The sequence below is a fragment of the Sapajus apella genome, unplaced genomic scaffold (assembly GCF_009761245.1).
Source record: "Sapajus apella isolate SASKATOON/1434 unplaced genomic scaffold, GSC_monkey_1.0 scaffold124, whole genome shotgun sequence".
Taxonomy (NCBI): Eukaryota; Metazoa; Chordata; class Mammalia; order Primates; family Cebidae; genus Sapajus; species Sapajus apella.
In genome coordinates, this window is record NW_022437064.1 from 3,039,711 (window position 1) to 3,049,919 (window position 10,209).

Below are 10,209 nucleotides of genomic sequence, written 5' to 3' on the forward strand. Positions count from 1 at the left end.
TCCCAGCACTTTGGGAGGCCGAGGCGGGTGGATCACGAGGTCAAGAGATCGAGACCATCCTGGTCAACATGGTGAAACCCCGTCTCTACTAAAAATACAAAAAATTAGCTGGGCATGGTGGTGCGTGCCTGTAATCCCAGCGACTCAGGAGGCTGAGGCAGGAGAATTGCCTGAACCCAGGAGGCGGAGGTTGTGGTGAGCCGAGATCGCGCCATTGCACTCCAGCCTGGGTAACATGAGTGAAACTCCGTCTCAAAAAAAAAAAAAAAAAAGAAAAATTGACTTTCTTAATACACTTCAAATTTAATAAATAGATTTATTTTCTTCATAAAATTGACTTTTTTAATATACTTCAAATTTAAAATTTTTAATAAATAGATTTATTTTCCTCATAAGCCTTAATATTCCCCTCATGGCAGAAAACTTGATTCACTCATTTCTAGGTAAAACTCAGACATATTCATTGATGTCTCAGTTTAATCAGGATTTTGGCAAATCTTAGTTTTTCGGGGTTTCTTCCTTCCCCCAGTCTTCTTCATGGTACAGAGATGCCAAGGTCTTGGCGCTTGATCCTTGAAAAGTCTTTCCTGTCAAAGTGATTGTCTTTGCCATGCATTTGTGGACGTCTACTTGTTAAATTTAAATGTTAAGCCTTGAATATTTTCCTTCTTTTATATTTTTGGGGTTAAAGCCCCTACCCATGAATATGAACATAGAAGCCCCTCCCTGCTACCTAAACAGAGGGAAAAAAGAACAAAAATAAAACTTCAGTTACTAGATCAAAATATTATCCTACTCTATAAGAACAGAAACTTTCTCAAATTAATTCAAGTTGAAAACAAAAGCAGGGGGTCAGGGAAGACAGGGATTTCATGGATTTCAAAGTCAAGAAGCAAGGCAAGCTGGGCTTCTTGGAATATGAACACCAGAAAACTCCAGGTCCTAGCTCTCTCTTCCCATCCCAGAACTTCGTAATTTCTCTCATCTTCTTTTTTCTATGAGTCTGCTTCATTCTTCAGTCTCTCAATCTGCTCTCTTTGTTTAATTATCTTACATATGGCTCCAAACAAGGGTTCCAACAACTGTTCATGTGACTTTTCAGCTCAAGTCCTGTAGCTGGTTGCAGTTGTCTCTGGGTGTCTTAATACAAAACTATCACCAGAAAGAATCTGACTGGTTGGGCTCATGTGCTATAGCCAGCCCTGACAGGCTGCTGAGCAGTCCACGGCTTAATGGCCTTTGGGTCAGTTATCTATTTCTTGGCCACTCATCTACTGCTGTAGCAGATGCCCTAAAACACATTGTTGATATTTTTTTCATTATAGAAGAAAAGATGTTAAAGACACTGCATGCTAAAAGTAAAAAGAAAAGTGAATTTTTTGATCAAAAAACTGCTCTTATCCAAGACTTCAGAGGAAACTACCTTTGACTGCCCAGCAGCCATTCTAGAAGTTTCCTAGAAATGTAATGGCAGCATGAAACCATTTATCCACATCATTTCCATCTGCCAGTGTTTTCTAGTGCTGGAATATCTACTGAGGGAAGGGTGGTATAGATGTAATCCTGTTTAATATTTTATTACATTGCCCTTCTTAGAGATAAGGAGATGGATTTATTTTTCTTTTAGGTAATGTTTTCTGTGCAAATATATTAGCTGGGTGTCCTGGAGGAGCTGTGGGACCTGTGAGTTGTCCTGATATGTCAATGGAGGGTAAGAGGGGAGACATCAAAGGTAGATACGCAGAGGCCAAGAGACTCTCAGCTTACTATAAAGTTTTATTTCATGTTGACTCAGCCTGAAAGAAAGGGCTCTCAAAAGATTTTCATGGTTGTATTTTGGACCTTTAGAAAAGTATATTTAACAGAGGTTTCTGTTATTCAGGAAGTAACTTAAAAGAAAGAATAACTGATTTATGTGAAGTAAAAAGAAAATAAGGTTTCTAGAAAAAGTTATCTCTAAATTTTTATGAGTCCTTATTGAGTATCATTTGTGACAAAACTCTTTTTGTTATTTTAAATGTAAAATTCATGAAATTTACACTTAATGAAGAAGATGCTCTAAATGAAGAAACCGATTACATGTAAGGCAGTAATAAGACTCAGAAAAGAGAGAAAGGAGATGAAATAAAATTAGATTTTATCTTTGCTGCTTTTTAAGGTAATTGAATTAACAGAGCTAACCACACTGTGCAAATGGATAAATCTCAAAACAGGGTTCTTCAAATGCTGGGTATACGTTTTCTTATGCTAGGACATCTGGGACTCTTCCAGAGTGGCTACACTTAAAACCTTGATAGCCAATTGTATCAGGAGAGAAGGGGAAAAAGAAAAAGCTGCAGGGACAGACACATATTGGCTGTAAGTAGTCAAATCATCCTCAACCTAATTCTCATAATTTCATTAAAATTACTTCCTGTTTGTATGATTTCTTGACTAGTAATTAAAATACCTACTGAGAACTGCCAAAATCTGAAAAGAAATGTAGTAGGCATGAAAAAAGCCATGGAAAACTTAAAAACCAAACACTGCCTTAAACATAAGAGCACATGCCAAGATCAGTTGCAAAGTTGGTCAAGTTTGTTTTGGGGAAGGAAGCTGTTTGAACATATTTTCTGTGCTTTAGAATCAATTCTTTCCTTTTTTGTCATTACATTTCCCATCTGTAAAAATGATTATAGAAATATATTTGCAAGATGGCCACAATCTGCCATCTGTGTATAATCGCTACATGTCGATAACGTACACCAAAACTATGCAAGCCTTAAACAGAATGACAACTCTATCATCTGTTAGAAAGCATACTATTGCACAAATAAGTACCACTTGGAGTTGAAATGATGGGTCAAGTGAGTAATTGAGCAAAACGAGAGACCTGACTTTGTGATATAAAATATGCACATTTAGAAGTTGTGCAATCTGGAACATTTTAAAACCTAAGTGAGATTTGAGTCTGTGGTATCCTTGTTTGACAGGGAAATCTTTAATGTGTGTGCCTATGCTTGGACAATGAAAACATTTACTGAGAAAGTATCATTTTCCTCCCAAAAGAGGAAAAATTCTTTTTACTGTTTTAAATGTAAATATCGTTGGCAGAGAAAATTTAATGAACAACATAAAAAAGTCACATTTAGCCACTCCATGGGAAGTGGTAGTTGCAGACACAGCTAGGTGATTCTTTTGCTACAAGGTGGATTCTAGAAGGTAACCTGATGTATAAATAGAAGGATCTTTCTATTATTTTGCTTTATTGTTTTATTAATGGGACAGTCTTCAATAAGTATTGTTTGCTAACACCATAAAGCCTACTTAGCCTGAAACAAAAATTCAACAAAAAAATATTACATCCTTCTTTTTGGATAGTAAAAGCAATCAAAACCCACAAGATTCTAAGAGGTCATCAGAGTATTAGCAAACGAAATGCTAAGGTTGGTCATAAGTAGCATAAGCAGAAACAGGCTTCAAAACTAATGACACCTGAAACGTCCACTGGTGACAAGTAGAATTCCGTGGTCTGGGGAGGAACAAGTTCGACTGGGGTCTAGGTAAATGGGTTACACAGTGTGGTCCCCAAGCCAGAAACTAAAAATACGTGTTATTAAACTATATGTATTATTGCTTAAACTTTATATGTAATTATCATGTTATATTTAATTGCTTATGTAACTGTTATGCTGAACAAATAGAATTCAAAAGTGTGGAAACTCCAAGTCTACTCTTAATCACAAATACCCACTGCAAGCCCTCTCACCTATCTTCTTGTCCCTGGATAAAAACTTGAATGGGTTACATAGTTTTTTTCAGTTACTTTTAGACATAATAACAGTCCCATTTAATGTAACACCCTTACTTCTCTTTGTTAGTTCAGACTTATTTCAGGCAGAAATCTGCATCAGGGAAGGGATGGGATGTTTGATCAACCTTCTCTGCTTCTGTGGTACCCATATTTCCCTCAGGTCCCTTGCCACACTTCTCATTATTTCACCCCATCCAACCTTTACCACAGTATCCCCACCCACTGGAGCAGGCTGGCAAGGAAGTGAAGACAAAAAGAAACAAAGGTCTTGCTAGAGTAGCTCTGTTGTGGTCTAACGTTGGTGCTTTCCGACCACAGTGGATCATTAGATCTGAACACTAAACTGCACCATTTCCTCAAGGGTGATACACCCTCCACCTAGCCTTTCTGTATCCTCTACTTCCTACCTCCCTTCCCTAGTGTAGACCCACAGCTTCCTACTGCTTTGGTCTCCTCATTCTGGCAGGCTCCCCTCTTGGGAAGGGTTTTTCATATAGCTTTCACCTGGCTGCCTTCTGTGGCAGCCACCTGGCCAGTAGGACCTCATACATTCTTCCCACATCAATCCATGCTCCAGCACTGCCCACTGGCCTCACTCTGCCATCATAAGCAATTCCTGACATATCTGCCTTTGTTTTTTTCAATGCAAGTCAACCACCAGTCTCTTGTGTATCCCCAAATTCCAGGAGACACATAACAAGCTTGAATTCAGCTCCCTCAAAACGCTTCTCATTAGACTTGAGGTGAAAAGAAAGCACTTCCCTACCTACACCCCTGAAGGGAAGGGGAAGCAAAATGTGACAGCCCTCCAACAACTTACTGCAAAGATACTTTCTCATTCCCTTTCTTCAGCTTCAACTCTTTTATACCCTTTAGGGAAGGAGCCCAGTTTTTCTACTTTCATTGCAAATCCTGCATGAATAATTTTTAATTATTCTTTTGATAAGATGGTTGGATGGTTGGAGCCCCTCATCCCAGTATTTGCCCCTCACTCATTGTAAACTCTGGAAAGCATTTAGCTTCTGGAACTTTACTTGTAAAATGGGCAATCCCATATTTCCAGCTCAACTTCAATACAGTAAATAAATAAAAAGAGATTGTTAAGAAATGAAGTGTAAAGTTATATCATTTGCCTTATATATAAAATAAGGTAAATTCATAAGCAAAAAGAAAAAATTGCCCAGGCATGGTGGCTCATGCCTATAACCTTAGCACTTTGGGAGGCCAAGGTAGGAGGATCTCTTGAGCCCAGGAATTCAAGACCATAAGAATGCATCAACAATAAATCTAGACATCTCAGTGAGTACAGCTTTTCTGCATACATATGTATAGGAAGCGTTTTCTAGACAAATCACTGTTGTTTAGAGGAAATTCAAACATAAAGTTGGCACAAACAGAATAGCTCTCTCTCAGGTTAACCTGACACAGACAGCTTTGGAGGTACATGAGTTTGCACATTGAACTTTCAAACAAACTGAAGATTGAAACAACAGTATCTAAACCATTTTTCATAGGCCTAATTCTGACTTAATCATCCAATAAGCAACTGTAAGCTTCCACTTGGGAAAGCTGCCTGCCTCCAATGGTTCTATTTGATAGCACCATATCTTTGTATGTGCAAGAGTGTTTATTTGGACAAATATTTCTATATTTATTAAATGTTTCTCTCATATTTATATATAAATTAGTGGAAAAAATGATCAAACCTTGTTTGATTTTATGGAACTTCCATTCAAACTTGCTTAGAAGAAAGGGTTCAATACAAGGGCATAAAATTATCCCACAGTGCCCAAGTACCGAGGCCTATCCTCAGCAGCATCTAAAAGAAATTTATCAGGATCCCATTCATTCAACATTTTTTTAAAATTTACTTATTATACTTTAAGTTCTGGGGTACATGTGCAGATCATGCAGGTTTGTTACATAGGTATACACATGCCATGGTGGTGGTTTGCTGCATCTGTTGCCCTGTCATCTACATTAGGTATTTATCCAAATGCTATCCCTCCCCAATCCTCCTATCCCCTGCTATTCCTCCCCTAGCTCCCCACCCCTAGGCCCCGGTGTGTGATATTCACCTCCCTGTGTCTGTGTGTTCTCATTGTTCAACACCCACTTATGAGTGAGAACATGCAGTGTTTGGTTTTCTGTTCTTGTGTCAGTTTGCTGAGAATTATGGTTTCCAGTTTCATCCATGTCCTGGCTAAGGACATGAACTCATTCTTTTTTATAACTGCACAGTATTCCATGGTGTATATGTACCACATTCTCTTTATCCAGTCTACCATTGATGGGCATTTGGGTTGGTTCCAAGTGTTTGCTATTGTGAATTGTTCCACAATAAACATATGTGTGCATGTGTCTTTGTAGTAGAATGATTTATAATCCTTTGAGTATATACCCAGCAATGTGATTGCTGGGTCAAAGGGTATTTCTCGGTGTTCTACACGTTCAGAGAAACTTCTCTGGTAACAAACTACAGAAACGATCCCTGAAAGTATAGTCTTTCATTCAACAATTCATTCAACAGATATTTATTAAATGCTTCTTATAAGCACTAAGAAATTGCGTGAACGGGCCATGCACGGTGGCTCATTTCTGTAATCCCAGCACTTTGGGAGCCTGAGGCGGGTGGATTACCTGAGGTCAGGAACTTAAGACCAGCCTGGTCAACATGGTAAAATCTCGTCTCTACTAAAAATACAAATATTAGCCAGGTGTAGTGGTGGGCGCCTGTAATCCCAGCTACTCGGGAGGCTGAGACAGGGACTCACTTGAACCCAGGTGGCGAAGGTTGCAGTGAGCAGAGATCACGCCATTGCACTCCAGCCTGGGTGACAAGAGCAAAACTCCGTCTCCAAAAAAAAAGAAAGAAGTTGCAGTGAACAAGTCAGACAAGGACTCTGTCTTTACGGAGCTTACATTCTAGTAAGACAATGGGAAGGAACAAATTAGAGCCACTGTGATTCAGGCTCTGAAGGAAATGAACATGAGGAGACTGAATGTAACTGGGGAATGACCTTGTACAGTGAGTGATCAGTGAAGGCCTCTCTGAGGAAGGGAGGTTAGAGCTGAGATGCAGGGACAAGAATGAATCCCATGTATAAGGAGCTAAGGGAAGGACATTCCAGGTATTGAGAATAAAAATGCGAATGACTGGAAGAAAGCAAGAGCTCAACTTGTTCCAAACACAGAAAAAGGGCAGAGAGCAAAGGGGAGAAAAGCATGAGGTGGGGTTAGGGAGGTGAGCGAGATCAGACAGCTCTCGTTAGATTTCTTTTGGCTGAGAAGAACAGAAACCTATCTGAACGAGCAAGAGGGAATTTTACACAGAGTGGAATCTTGGAGCAACCTCAGAACAAGGGCAAAGAACAGGCTAGCCTATGGGGTACAGAACTGGGAAGCCATAAAAAATAAAGGCTACTCTGTCAGCTTCTTGGGATCACTGTGACCTCCTTGTATACCTGCCTCAAGTTCTTCTAGCGTCATCTGCCTGGAGTTTGCATGTGGCCAAGATGACCACACCATGCTCAGATTAATTTGCTGTGCTGAACACCAGCTGCAGCTTCCTTCTATTTCCTGATTGACTAGCTCATCACCTTGAGCCAGGCCACACCTGTAGTAAGTCACTGGCCAGCCTACATAAACACCTTTGGAACTTGGTGCCCATTTCTCCTCCAATTACATTTGACCTGTGAAACAGTGTCACTTAGCAAAGAACATGACAGTAAGCTGCAGAGATTTTGCAGAAAAAAGTTCCCCCTGAAGATTGTATGGATGAGTGGGTGTCCTGAAATACATATTATACATTAACTAGTGGTAATGATATAAAGAATTTGCTTAGTTTTGTGATTGATTTTTTTTTTCCTTGAGATGGTCACTTTTTTACCATGAGTTTTCTTGGGAAGTATCTGCTCAACTACAGAATTCCACTTATGGCTGAAATATGTCCACTGCCAATTCCTTCCTTCAGACAATTTTGTTATCATCCAACACTTCTAAGTACTAGCCTCAAAACATGTAGCTTACTAAAAACAATTAAATCCATTAAACCTGAGATCTCCCGTGGAGACCCACAGAGCAGCTTTGCAAATGTGTGGCAGACAGGAGGGCTCCCTTAAGCCTCTGCTATTTGTTGCTTTAATGGAAAAGCCCTTTGAAGTGGATCAAAATGCGATTTGTCAGTGGAAGGATGATAAAACCCTTATGCTTGCAAAATATCAAAAACCAGGGCCTGAAATTGACTTCTTCGTGTGAAATTTCTGTTTTATTTTCACCATAGGTCAGGAAATCCTCGGAGATTACTTGCAAAGTCTGTGTGCTCTCATCAGCTCCTTCCCTTCCCCACCTGACCAGGAATGCCTTCTATGGTCCTCTGGAAGAGCTGGCTAAGAAGACAGCTGCTTCCTTAAGGGAGGATGCCATCACCTCTGTGAGTCAGTCAATCAGTCTAGATATTGTCCTGGCCCAAAAAGTTTTCTGCTGGACCACACAGGAAGCAAGTAGTAGGGGTTGCAACTCACCTCCTGCATTGCTCTGAATCCTTTGCATATCAAACACCTCCTGCTGGTATTCCTAGAAACCACCTATTTAATGTGAAAGCAAAGCACCATTGTCAGCTTGATTAAAGTACATAATGGAAATAATAATAGTGCTTGCAGTGCTTGATATCTGCACGGAGCTTTATGGAGCATTTTTACAGGCATTATTACCGTTACAACGGGCACCATTTAATTCAGCAGTTGCTCTATGCCAGACATCGTGTTAAGCGGTTTATACATATAATTTCATTTAAGGAGTGGGTATCCACAATGAGTTGTGGGATATGGGAATGAGTCCTATTATCCCATCTATTTAATGTGGAAATTCAGGTTCAGAGAGGTTTTGTGAATTGCCCAAAGTAACAGAATCAGTCCAAAATGAATCTTACTAGAACCTCTTTTAATTCCTTGCTATTTATTCATCTATTTAAAACTTCTTTTGTTAAACACTTACTGGATTCCTATGCTGTACTAAGCATGTGCTCAGTGCCAAAGCTACTGAGATGGGCCAGATTTTGTTCAGGAACTACACCCTAGTTCATTAGTTTTTCTTAAGAAATATCAATGAGTATATAATAAATATCAGAACCCCTGGAAACAGCAATGAATAAGACAGTCTGTCTCCTCTGAAAAGCTAAGGAAAGTGATTCTGAAATCATTGTATATAGAAATACCTGGGAAGCTTACTTAAAATGCAGATTACTGAATCCAGCTCCCAGAGCATATTTTAAACCAGTATACCAGATGATTTCCGTATGGTTCTCTACATACCACACTGAGAAAATCCCGAGTGGATGAAACTAAGGAAGAAGCAATCTGAGTAGGGTGGGGAAGATGTCGCAAGTGGGTAAGTACCTGGGAGCTGTGCGCTGACTGAGCAGAGGTCCTCCCGGCCCTGGTGAGGGTAAGGTGAACTGAAGACTGAGGGATGGGTAGGAACTTCCTACACCCAGGTGCGAGGTGGGGGCGGTACCGCAGTTAAAACCTGGCCAATGCAAGCTCCATTCCCACTGAATGGTAGAATGAGCCCTGAGAAGCATCAGTTTCCTCTTTAGGAGACTGACTCACACAGAAAAGGCTTTTGGAATTGGGCACAACTACGTCCTACTAGCAGCTCTGCCATAAACTTCCTATGTGACTTGAGATAATCTACTTAAATTCTGAGATCCTAAGTTTTATTACCCGCTATATCTTGTAGGAGATTTCTATAAGAATTAGAAATACAAAGGGCATTCAATAAATGACAGCTGTTATTAATATTATTCCCTTAAAAATTGAACTATTTTGTCCTAAAAAAGTTTTAAATGGTTTTAATATTTCTCCCGTTTTGCCTTAAAATAGATAATGTAATAATGATAAGTCTGGGTAATTCATCAATAAGACCTCACAAAAGACTAGGATAATTTTCCTGCATTTGGTAGCCAAATGTTTTCATTAATTGTCATACAGTGTTAAATTAAACAAATGTGGCCTGAGAACGCCTAGTACCTTAAGTTCCTACAGAACAAACTGCTACCTAACTTAACACCTAAACAAACTGAAAGCCTAACTTAGGAATTACAGAACAAACTGCTACCTAACTTAACACCTAAACAAGCTGAAAGCCTAACTTAGGAATTATTACAAGTAACAAGAGGCTGAATCTCAGCCAATCACAGCAGCTGAGCTTCATCCAGTCGTAGGCTACCAACGCATTAGACCATGTTCAACTAAGGCAAGCACCCAGCTGCAGCTAAGCAAGCTGTTTGGGTACCTTCCTTTTCTGTCTGTAAATGTTCCCTAACCTCCATGCTGAGCAGAGTTCTCTGAACTTCTGGTTATCAGCACTGCCCAGTTTGAGAATTGTTCCTTGCCCAATTAAATTCTGCTAAATGT

General features: G+C 39.7%; 1 pseudogene; it reads right to left on the reverse strand.

Annotated features, from left to right (window-relative positions):
* Positions 1-6,191: 6,191 nt before the first annotated feature.
* On the reverse strand, positions 6,192-6,300 carry LOC116539007 (annotated as a pseudogene).
* Positions 6,301-10,209: the final 3,909 nt, after the last annotated feature.